Below are 12263 nucleotides of genomic sequence, written 5' to 3' on the forward strand. Positions count from 1 at the left end.
ATAGGTTTTCTAAGTTGTTCTACTTCTCCTGCAAGTGAGGTCAGAAATAGAAGCAACTAAACACCTCAACAACTTGAGAAGTTAGAAAAGGAGTGGGCCCTAGAAAAATAGGTCAGTGGATAACAGACACCAAGAGGTAATAGATATTTGCTGTAGAATCAGGTCATTTGTGAGAACCCATGTCAAACCAGCAGGAAAGACACTTGGTCAGTTTGCTCACAACTCCTCAGAACCTATTAGTGATGCAGAATTGTCCAAAGTATGAACCCTGAATTCTGGTCCATACTGTAGTGACAGACATCAGTAGAAAGAAAGGGATAAGAAAGTGACTTTCTGTGTATTTTAATTAACAGGAATGAAGCACATTTTGTGTGTGTGTCAAGCACTGTGTTAGACTCTGGAGATACAAATATTTTAAGTAAGAAATTGCCTCCATTCTTAGTAGCTTCCATTCTGGTGGTCTTCCCTGGCAAATGTATAGACAGAGCAGAAAAAAATCACCTCCTATATAAGCAAAGTTACCTATAAAGGAAAGAAGACCACTGAAAAACATGGAACCGGTGAAGAACCAGACCCTGCATCAAATACAGTTCAAGGGATACTAGCTTTACAGTGAAGCAAAACTGCTCTCTTAGAAGCAGAAATATTTTTAATGTAAGGAAAAGTATCCACATGGAAAGCTGCTTTTTTTAAGTGACACAAATGAGTTTTAATGTAAGGAAAATCAGGCACGTCTTGTTGGAGACAACAGCTATTTGGCATTTCAACAACTGCACATAAGAAGTTCTAAAGTTCCTTTCTTGCATGCAAGGTACATATTGCCATTCTCTGTACCAAGCACAGCAGGTGTTGTTCTAGAGTCCATCCCAAAGAGAAGAGCCAGCAACATCAATGAGTTCAAGTCTTTGAGGCCAGCTTTCTGATGGAGGCTTGCCCTGCAGCCCAGGTGACAGGGGAGGGAGGAAGGGAGGAAAATGAAGGAAGGATGATGAGCTTTATTCCCCTCATCCTGTTCTTCAGAAGTCTTTTCTCCCTCCCACCAAGGTCCCATTTTATGCTTGAGGAAAGGAGGCATCAGACAGGAAGAAAGCCTTTGGAAAACAAACACAGCCAGTCTTTCTGTATCATTCCCTCACAGGGGGTCAGGCTCTATCGAATCCTGATGTTCTGACATTCTGTACTTCTCTTTGTCACTGCTCGTCCTAGTCCAAAGAGACTTTGCTCCTTCACTCTATCTCTACTGGGAATCATGTAACATTTGTTACTAGAATCCACAGGAAAATAAGGCTTGATATGCAACATTTTACCTAGTGGCAAACTCAATGAGAACATAGAGTTTGTGAATTTCAGGAGGTATCTGTAAACTTCCCAGCACAGTGATGAATGAATCTTTCAATAATGGATTTGATACAAAGGCATTCATCTTGATACATACGCAGAAAATACAGTCGTTCTTGAAATTTTCCCCTTGGAAGAAGAATATAGGTTAACTGATGATATTAGTGTTTGCAAATATATGACAAGGATTAAAATCTATTAAGAGTAGTGGTAAAAGGTAAACTGGTAATAATGAGCAAAATTTGCTTATAGGACTATTAAGATTAATCAAGAAGAAATTTTACAATGAGAATGTGAACTAGCCTCCCAAAGGCAGTAATAAAATTATATTCTTGTAAACATTCAACAATAGTTAGTCATGGTCATCATGAATATTCAGCAAGGACAATCCGTCACGGAGGAAACAAAGATGGGATGGGGAATGCTGTGACCTGGTCTTCTGATCTTCAGTTTTAGGGTTATATCAGTTTTTAAAATGGCATCTCCTTTGTTCACATTTAAAAGAGGTCAGCAGCCAAATTCTACTTAAAAACAAAACAAAACAAAAAACTTGAAATGCTCAGATATTCTTTCAGAGGGCACATGTAGACTGCAACCTTGTTATGCACAATCCAGCAAAACAGAGCTCTCCCCAGAGGGTAATAGTAGTTTAGAACTCTACACTGTGAAAAGAGGACATAGCTTTTCCTGAGAAAAGCATAAGCATAGAGATTACTTGTATTTAAATGGAATCACAATATAGTGGAAGTGAATTTCTATTACCTTGGCTCTTTTGTAGCTGTCTGTAAAAAGCATGTTACATTTAAAAAAATTTTTTAAATTATACATTGTTTCCAATGCTTTGATCTTCTTCAAGTTTTCTGTGTCCTGTCTTGAAACTGCTTTCTCCTATATACTTTCTTGTCCATTTCACCAAACAGCATTGTTAACCAGCGCTCCTGGAATATAATACAGCATTAGACAGCAGTGGTACACAGTGGCTGTCTGTCTGCTGTATGTCAGAGGCAGAAGAACTAAGAGTTTTTAAAAAAATTTTTATTGGAGTATAGTTGATTTACAATGTTGTGTTAGTTTCAGGTGTACAGCAAAGTGACTCAGTTATACATATACATATATCTTCTCTTTTTTAGATTCCTTTCCCATATAGGCCATTACAGAGTACTGAGTAGAGTTCCCTGTGCTATACAGCAGGTCCTTATTAGTTATCTATTTTATATATATAGTAATGTATATATGTCAATGCCAATCTCCCAATTTATCCCTCCCCCCCCCCCCCCCCGGTAACCATAAGTTTGAAGACTTTTTTTAAGATAAACTTTTTATTTTGCAAAAATGTTAGATTTACAGAAAAGTTGCAAAGATACTACACAGAGTTGTCATACCTTTCACCCTGTTTCCCCTATTGTTAACACCTTCCATTTCCACAGTGCATTTGTAAATCTAGGAAACCAATGTTAGCACATTACTAGTAACTGAATTCTAGACTTTATTTGGATTTCACCAGTTTTCCATCAATGTCCTCTTTCTGATTGAGGATCCAATCCAGGGAATCATGTTGAACTTAGCTGTCATGTATCCATAGTCTCCTCTCATTGTGACAATTTCTGAGTCTCTCCTGTTTTCTGACCTTGATGGTTTTGGGGAGTATTGGCCAGGTATTTTGCAGAGTGCTTGTCAGCTTGGTTTCGTCAGATTTTTTTTAATGATTAAACTGGAGGTATGGGTTTTGGGAAAGAATCCCACAGAGGTGAAGTGTTTTTCAGTGATCCTTACAACATCACTGAAGATGTTAACCTTCATCACTTGGTTAAGATGGTGGCGTTTCTCCACTGTAAAGTTACTATTTTTCCCTTTCCTTACTCTATTCTTTGGAAGCAAGTCATTAAATCTAGCCCACATTCACAGGGAGGAGGAGGGGTTTTGTTTTCAAAATACATAACTTATATGCAAAAATTTGAATGTAATATATCTCCTATCTTTCATTCAATTTCAGTTCAATAAACTTTTAGGATACCATGAAGAGAAATGTTTCAGAGATTTATACAGCAACAATTGTAATCCCTAGAAGTAGCTATGGGCATTACCATCTTATGGAAAGACACAAACCTTAATCCTTGTAATGACTATAGATACTAAGAGATGCTTATCTTTACCTGAGTTGTTATTAAAACGACTGCTTGTTTTTCTAAGCTCTTTTTAACATCTGGTGAAATCCTCAGATGAATTTTCTTCTGAGACTGAACATGCCACAATGCAAAATGCTACACAAGCTAAAAATTCATCTTCATATAGTCATACTCTGGGGTCACACAACATGTAAGTGCACATTGCCAAGAATGTTGTTTGTCTGTAGAATCTTAAATGCGTAACTGACTTCCTCTCTTTCAGTGGTCATGCATTTATAAATTTTCTCAGAGGCATCCAACTTACTAAATAGCTTGCTACCTTACATGTAAGGACTTTCTAGTTTATCGTTTTCATCAGAGTCTCTGGTGTCATGCCGCCTTTCAAATTGGTTTTATTTTCAATTACTGGTTGTTGTTTTTTCCATTCTACTGGCTTTCCTTAACCTTTGAGTAATATTTTAGTTGGCATAACTTACACAACAGGCAACAAGATGAAAACGTGTTCTGTTCAACTTAAAGGAGTTATGTGACCATCTTGCAAATCTATAATTAAGGTCTTGAATTAGTTACATTTTCCTAATTTGGTAATTTATATCCATCTTTGTCCCGATCAAATTATGTCATCATAAAGATATAGTTTTAGTAGTTAGAAATGCATATCAACAAGATAAAATTTTCTACTAAGGTTTTATTTATTTTTTTCAACATTTATTGATACCTTAAGACAATATGCTAGATGTTGGGGGTGGGGAAATGATGAAGGGAGCTTACTTTCTAGTAAAGAAGCTCAAATGTACACAAACTTTATTACAAGGAAGAAAACATTACATAGAAGGGGTACAAATAAAATGTATCAAAAATAGAAAGCAGTGAGAAGCCACAGAAGGTTTTTAGTAGGCAAATGACAAGCCCAGAGATGTACTTTAGAAAAATTAATCCAGTAGCATTGTATTGGATGAATTATAGTGGTAGAAGAGAAGGGAAGGAAGATGGAGAGGGGAGAGACTGGGGCAAAGAGATGAACAGGAAACTATTAAAATTAAAGAGGTCACGTGAACTAGGGCTTTGGCACTAGAAGTAAAGATATGGATCCAAGAAATACTGCAAAGGCAAAACTAAGAAGTCATGGCTACCAACTTAATATGGGGAATGAGGGAATGGGAAAGATTCAAATAAAACTTTGATTCTTCAAGAAAAGAAATGTGGTACCAGTAATAAAAATGTAGAAGGAGCATTTTCTATTTTTTATTTATATTCCTTTGCAACATTTTTTTCACAATGTATTCTGTATGCATTGAGAGCTAGCCTACTACATTAGAAGATTTTCTTGTCTTTATGTTTCTCTCATGATTCACTCATTATAGCAGCCTCTATTCCTTTCTGGAATAAGCTGCAATATAAATAAATGAATATGCATTCATTATGCTTGATTATATAATTGTGCTTCCCTCTCAGTAAATGTCTCAAGGTAGTAATGTAATGGCTTCTCATCATAACTAAAACCTAGGGTTTTTTTTAAAGGAACATTTTTGAGTTATATTGTGTTTATTATACATTTTATAACATTTAGCTTTCTTAGCTTAAGAAGTAGCTTTTGGGAATTCCTTGGCGGTCCAGTGGTCAGGGGGCCTTCCACTGCAGGGGGCATGGGTTCGATCCCTGGTCGGGGAATTAAGATACAGCATGCTGCGCAGCTTGGCCAAAAAAAAAAAAAAAGGGATTTCAAAAAAATATATAGTAGCTTTCTATAGATAGGAACTTTCTCATTTTAATTTAGAATCAAATAAACTAATAACTATCCTGTTTTCTTTTAAACAGTTGTTAGTGACATTTTTTCAGGAACGAAGCTATCATTAATACTTATCCCTTTAGAATCAAATTGCTTCTCATTTCTGTGCTAACACTGTATGAACTTTTCAATAACAATTATAACAACACAAGCACCACTAATACTTATGAGCACTCATTATATTCAAGGCATTGTTCCAAGTGTCTTTTACTCCTCAGAGTAACCTTTTGAAGTAGGTACTATCAGAATCTCATTTTACAGATGAGACACAGAGAAGTAAACTATACAAGTTTACACGACAAGTGACTGTGGGAACCAGAATTTGAACTCATGCAGTCTGATTCCAGAGCCCATCTGCTTGACAGCTCTGCCCCCAACGACTTTGTGTGTAAGAGTCAAGTTAGTCCAGCCTTACACTTAGTGGGGTACATCTCTCAAATTTTCCTGAAGTTGGGTCTATTTTAGTAGAGAAAAGAAAAAAACCTGTAATGGCCATTGGCATTCACAGAAGCCTTAATCATCAAGAGTCCGCAAAAACATAATTCCCTACACACCAAGACGTTTGATGTGGTAATTTTAAAATACTCACTTCCTGTGGATAGCTGTAGGAAAGAAGAGTTCTGGATTTGTATTTAAGCTGAAAGTAGTAAAAAGAAAGGGAAAGTAAATGAAGAGTTGGTTTTCAGTCAATAAAGCTGTACAAGAATTGGAAAGGTAAATCGGATGTCTGAGTTTCATTACTGCGGTGAAGTGGGATTCTGGGTGACGTGAGTCCATTGCTTTGGAATGAGGAACTGGAGGGTCAAAAGAGGAGGCTTTGTGGAGACATCGATCTTAGTAAAAGTTTTTCAAGATGGAATGCTGACAGCTCTTCTCATGGATGCCTATAAGGAACATAAATCATTTTTTAAATTCAAAAATATGAAAGGACTGAATTATTTCTGAAGATACCAAAGTCTGGAAGTATATTTCATCAGAAACTCATTTACCAAATGCCTTTATGGAAACTCTCTTCATAGATCACATATGCCGAAAAGATTACCTAACATATCAAAAATTCATCAAGTGAATGGGCCCTGAATCACGGGATCTTCATTTTTTATGCTTTTTGCCTACGCTGTGCATTTTACTGAGTTTGGACCGTGAAATCAAGCAAAGCTAACACACTCATACCTGCACACACACTCACAGACACACATGCATTATCTGCATTTTGGACATTAGGTAACTTAAAACAAGATGATTTTCCCAGTGGAATGATACAAGATTAAAATTTTTAATCCTATTTTTTATTTTAACTTAAAATATCTCCCCATATTAAATTGGATATGTCTGACAATTTGTCCTCCAAGTTTCCTAAAAGCTAAACAACTTCAAATGCAAATTATATTTTATTGAATACACTCACAAATACACACACACAAACACAGGCTATGTTAAAAAATTGAAGTATTGCTTTTATTATTTCTTATTTGGGATCAGTCCTACTTAGATACATCTAATTTTTTGGTGTTTTGTACAAAGATCACATTATTTTGGAAGTAGGAGCTTCTCTTTCTAAAGCTGCTGAAGGATTTCACCTGAAGATAAATTTTCTCCAAGTTCCCAAATCTGCTATTTTCTGCAGTTCTCAAAGAGGAGGGTATGGAGGGATGGCAGAGTGGAGGCATGTATACCTTGGAAATTGTTTTAAAAGTGGTGGAATCAAGGAGAATTGAATTAAATAAAACCAGCGAAGTGTCTCTCAGAGTCTTGTCCTAGGACAGTTAGTGGAGCTCAAAAGCTGGTCTCTGCATCATCAAGGAACTTGTTAGAAATTAAAATTCTCAGGCTGCCCCAGATCTTCTGAATCAGAAAATCTAGGAGCGGAGCCCAACAATCTGTTCTTTATTAACCCATTCAGGTGATTCTGTTTAGTGCTAAAGATTTGGAACCACCGGACTAGAATCACCTATATCAGAATTACCTGGGAGGCTCATTAAATATTGAAGATTAAAGGGCCCTACTCCACACCAGAACTTCTAATGGTGAAACCCAGGAATCCGTGGTTTCAACAAGTTTTCCAGGTGATTCTTATACACACTCACATTTGTGGATCATTGAACCAGTAGATAAATCATTTGACCAGTTTGTTATGGAAAGGATGCAGTCTCAAACAGCTTTCTCTGGAGGCAACTTCACACAATGGGAAGAGCACTAACTTTATTTTATTTTATTTTTTTAATTTTTATTTTTAGTGAAGTATAGTTACTATATTATATTAGTTTCAGGTGTACAACATAGTGATTTGATATTTTGATAAATTATACTCCATATGAAGTTATTATACAATATTGGCTCTTTTCTCTATGCTGTACTTCCTTATACCTTATTTGTGTTTTTTTAATTTTTAAATTTTTTTAATATCTTTATTGGAGTATAATTGCTTTACAATGGTGTGTTAGTTTCTGCTGTATAACAAAGTGAATCAGCTATACATATACATATAACCCCATATCCCCTCCCTCTTGCGTCTCCTTCCCACCCTCACTATCCCACCCCTCTAAGTGGTCACAAAACACCGAGCTGATCTCCCTGTGCTATGCGGCTGCTTCCCACTAGCTATCTATTTTACATTTGGTAGTGTATATATGTCAATGCCACTCTCTCACTTTGTCCCAGCTGGGAGCACTAGTTTTAGAGCTGTACTGACTTGGCTTTGAATTCCAGGTATGCCTTCTACTGCTTATGTGATTTTCGACCAGTTATGCAAACTTTCTGAGCCTCATCTTCCTTATCTAAAAAATGGGAATAATAATACCTAGTTTGTTCCGTTTTTTTCTTATTTATTTTTATTGAAGTACAGCTGATTTACAATGTTGTTAATTTATACCGTACAGCAAAGTGATTCAGTTATACACACATATACGTTCATTTTTTTTTTTTAAATAGAGAGAAAGTCTTTATTTATTTATTTATTTATTTATTTATTTATTTATGGCTGTGCTGGGTCTTCATCTCTGTGCGAGGGCTTTCTCCAGTTGTGGCAAGCGGGGGCCACTCTTCATCGCGGTGCGTGGGCCCCCCACCATCGCGGCCTCTCTTGTTGCAGAGCACAGGCTCCAGACGCACAGGCTCAGTAATTGTGGCTCACGGGCCCAGCCGCTCCGCGGCATGTGGGATCTTCCCAGACCAGGGCTCGAACCCGTGTCCCCTGCACTGGCAGGCAGACTCTCAACCACTGCGCCACCAGGGAAGCCCAATACGTTCATTTTTAAATATTCTTTTCCATTATGGTTTATCACAGGATATTGAATATAGTTCCCTGTGCTATACAGCAGGACCTTGTTGTTTATCCATTCTATATATAATAGCTTACATTTGCTAACCTCATCCTCCCACTCCATCTTTTGAGAGGATTGAATAAGTTGGGATATGTACTCTGCATAATGTCTCTTACACTTTAACAGACATTAATCTCTTTCTTTTCTATATGTCCCTCTTTTAAAGATGTTCTAGCTCATTCCTGTCATGGTGGCTGGTAGTTTGCTCAGTGATATTTGCCAAATAGACCCAAGTTCCAATGCAAAATTTTGGGATTAGAGTCTTAACTCCACTGCTTATTAGCTATGAGATCATGAATGAGTTATTTGACCTCTCTGTGCTTCAGTTTCAGTATCTTTAAAATGGGGATAAAAACAGCATTTACCTCCTAGGCTTATAGTGAGGATTAACTCAGTTAATACATGTAAAGCACTTAAAAACTGTGTCTGGAACACTGTAATTCTCAATTGGCATTGAAAGAGAAAAAATTCCTTACAAATATACTTTTAAGCTTCAGAAGGGTTTAATTCTCAAAGAAATAATGCGACGATATATTCAATAATTTTTCGCCAAGCAATTGGACATAATGTCGCAGGCTCTGTGTGAGGCCTTGGGGACACATAGACTCTGTTCTCGTGGAGCACAGAGACTAGAGGGAGAGTCAGACATTAATCACATAATCATGCAAATGAGTATGTAATGACAAAAATGAGAAATGGGCGCGGGTGCGTAGGAAAGAACAGCTTGTGTGTATGGGGCTCAGGGAGCCAAGGGGAGGAAGACAGAGCAAGGTAAGCTTTGGGTGAGAGAAGGGGGGGGAGGCCAGACCAAGCAGAGCCATCACGCTCTTGGTGTAATTCCAGAAGCAACGGAAAGCCTTGCAGAGTTTAAGCCAGAAGGTGAGATATTCAGATATGTATTTCAGAAGGTTGCTCTGGTTAGCTTCATGGAGATGAGATTGGAAGAGGCCCAGATAGGGCGCAGGGAAGAGCAATTAGGAGGTTTTAACAATAGTCAAGATACAATAGTAGCTGAGAGCAGAGTGGAGGCGGCGGAAATGGAGCTATTTAGAATTTTTTTAATTTTAATTTTTGGCTGCGTTGGGTCTTCCTTGCTGTGCACGGGCTTTCTCTAGTTGCGGTGAGCGGGGGCTACTCTTCCTTGTGGTGTGTGGGCTTCTCATTGCGGTGCCTTCTCTTGTTGCGGAGCACGGGCTCTAGGCACGCGGGCTTCAGTAGTTGTGGCATGTGGGCTCAGTAGTTGTGGCTCGCGGGCTCTAGAGCGCAGGCTCAGTAGCTGTGGCGCATGGGCTTAGTTGCTCCGCAGCATGTGGGATCCTCCCAGACCAGGGCTCGTACCCGTGTCCCCTGCATCGGCAGGTAGATTCTTAACCACTGAGCCACCAGGGAAGCCTGCTATTTAGACTTTGAGAGCTACCTAGGAGGGGAAGTGGATGGGATTCAGGGATGATAGGAAATGGGAGGCAGGGAAGCAGGAGGAATCTAGGGTGACTACTCTGATTCTGACTGCACTGGGAAAGGACCGGATTGGAGGGAGAAGCTGTGAGTGTGGCACTGGGTATATTTAGTTTGGTGTCACTGAGAGCTATCCAAATGGAGGTACTGAGCAGCTGGACCTATTGTTCTAGGGCTCAGTCAGAGGTCTGGGCCAGAGAAACAAATCAGAAAATCGTAGGCTATGGATGGAAACTGTACCCAGGGAAGTGAATGAGATTACCTGGGAGAGACTGTGGAGTGAGGTCTTCGGCCTGGCCCTGCAGGAGTCCTGCACTGGAGGACCAGAGGGAAGGAGGAACATGAGCCTGCAAATAAGGCTGATGTGGCAGGATGGTCTGTGGAAATACTCATTTTTGGTTTCACACTTATTTTCCCCTTTCCTCCCATTTTTAGCTGATAGCCTGGTTTTATTATTTCCAGCTTCAGGGATCTTGGCAGGGCCTAAAGTAAAATGATCCTGAAGTTAAAGTGTCTTGCAGTTTTTGGTAAATATCCAGAAGACAAAGAGAAACCATGAGGCAAAGGGAGAGAGCCCTGAAGGGTCTTGAATTATAAAGACCCATACATGGCTTAAGCTCCCAACTTTAGCAAAGGTCCCAGGAGCTTTCAGAGACCTTAGATGCAGCAGAACCACTGGGCCTGAAGGCCCTGGGCGGACCTGGGCAAGCGTGTTTTGGATGTAATGAGAATTGATGGCCAATGAGTAGAAGCCTCTCCCCCGTACACTGGGGATATGATGGCTTCCAGATCTTTGTCCAGTTCTAGGATGGGAATCTCCAAAAATGACTAAGGTTAAATTTCTCTCCAGGCCGGTGGGACAGTAGGAAAAAGTCTGAACTTTGGTTTAAAAATAGAATAAAATGTGATATCTCTTGACAGTTCCCCGATGTGCCCTACTGGAATCTGAGACAAGGAAACATGATGCGCGCTTGGCTTTAACGGAAGCGAACTTGCCAATAATCTTTTCAAACTCTACTACTTTGATAACCTTATTTTTCAAATGAGATAACAGAATTGCCATGTTTTAAAATTTCTTTGGACCAGGTGACCATCTCAAATGAGTTTTAGTTAACCTGAAGTAAAATCATAATCAATTCTTTTTGGGTATAAACATATTGAAACTTAAAAATGTGTTATTACATCTACTTTTCAAATTTTCAATACTTTTCCAACACTTTAATGTTCAGGGAACAAACTAATCATTACAAAATACATAAAAACACGTAGATAGAGGCATATGTTTGCTTCCTTTGCCTCAGGCTCCAATCTGAATCACCCCAGCACTGGTCTTTGTTAAAATTTTTGATATTTTGTTCAATGTTGATTTTTTGCATTAATTGAAGTTTTAAAAATCTTGCATTAAATGTTATTTTTTATTTATGGAGTTATTTATCACCCCTTTAAATTTTGCACCTAAGTGAGTGAGTCTGGGTGTCTCGCTTACCTCACCCTACTCAGGCCCCATTTCTTGAACACCTAACTATGGATTAAGAACCATTCCTCATGTGCAGAGAAGAAGTAACCATGTAAGAAGAAATCCAGGAAGAGTGCAGTGTCGTTAAAGGGAGTATTTCCAAACGGGAGAGGATCAGAGAGAGTGTCAAATGTTTCTGTGAAATCAACTAAGCCTGAAACATCTGTTGAATGACCTGAGGGCCATTGAAAAGCCTAGGCGGGTTGATGGGGGTGGAACTGGGCTGAGATGGATTGAGGAGTGTTTAACAAGCAGGGAAATTGAAACCTTGACTGTGGACAGCTCTCCCAGGAAGTCTGGCTCAAGAACAGAAGCGCAGGGCAGTAGCTGGAGACTGAAAAGAGTCAGGGGGTTGTTGTATTTTTACATGATGCCATTGCCAGGGAGAAGGTTAATATACAAGAGAGGAACTAGGGTCAACTGTAGTGGAAGGTCCTGAGAAGACTGGAAGGAGATGGATGGGATCGTAATCAGAGATAAAAGGATTGGCATTAAACAGGAGGTGACAAGTCTCCCCTATTGCAGTCTGAGGGGAGAAGAGGGTCAATGCAGATGTAGGTGGGTTTTAAAATTTGATAACAGGAAATTGAGGAAGCTTCTTCTGAAAACCTCAATTTTCTCTACTGAGAGGGAGACGGAGTCCTGAAGAGAAGATGGTAGTAATGGGACACTGGATGTTTGTGGGGAGGGGGAAAGTTTCAGAGTTGTAATGAGGG

Source organism: Balaenoptera acutorostrata, chromosome 1, assembly GCF_949987535.1.
Source record: "Balaenoptera acutorostrata chromosome 1, mBalAcu1.1, whole genome shotgun sequence".
NCBI lineage: Eukaryota > Metazoa > Chordata > Mammalia > Artiodactyla > Balaenopteridae > Balaenoptera > Balaenoptera acutorostrata.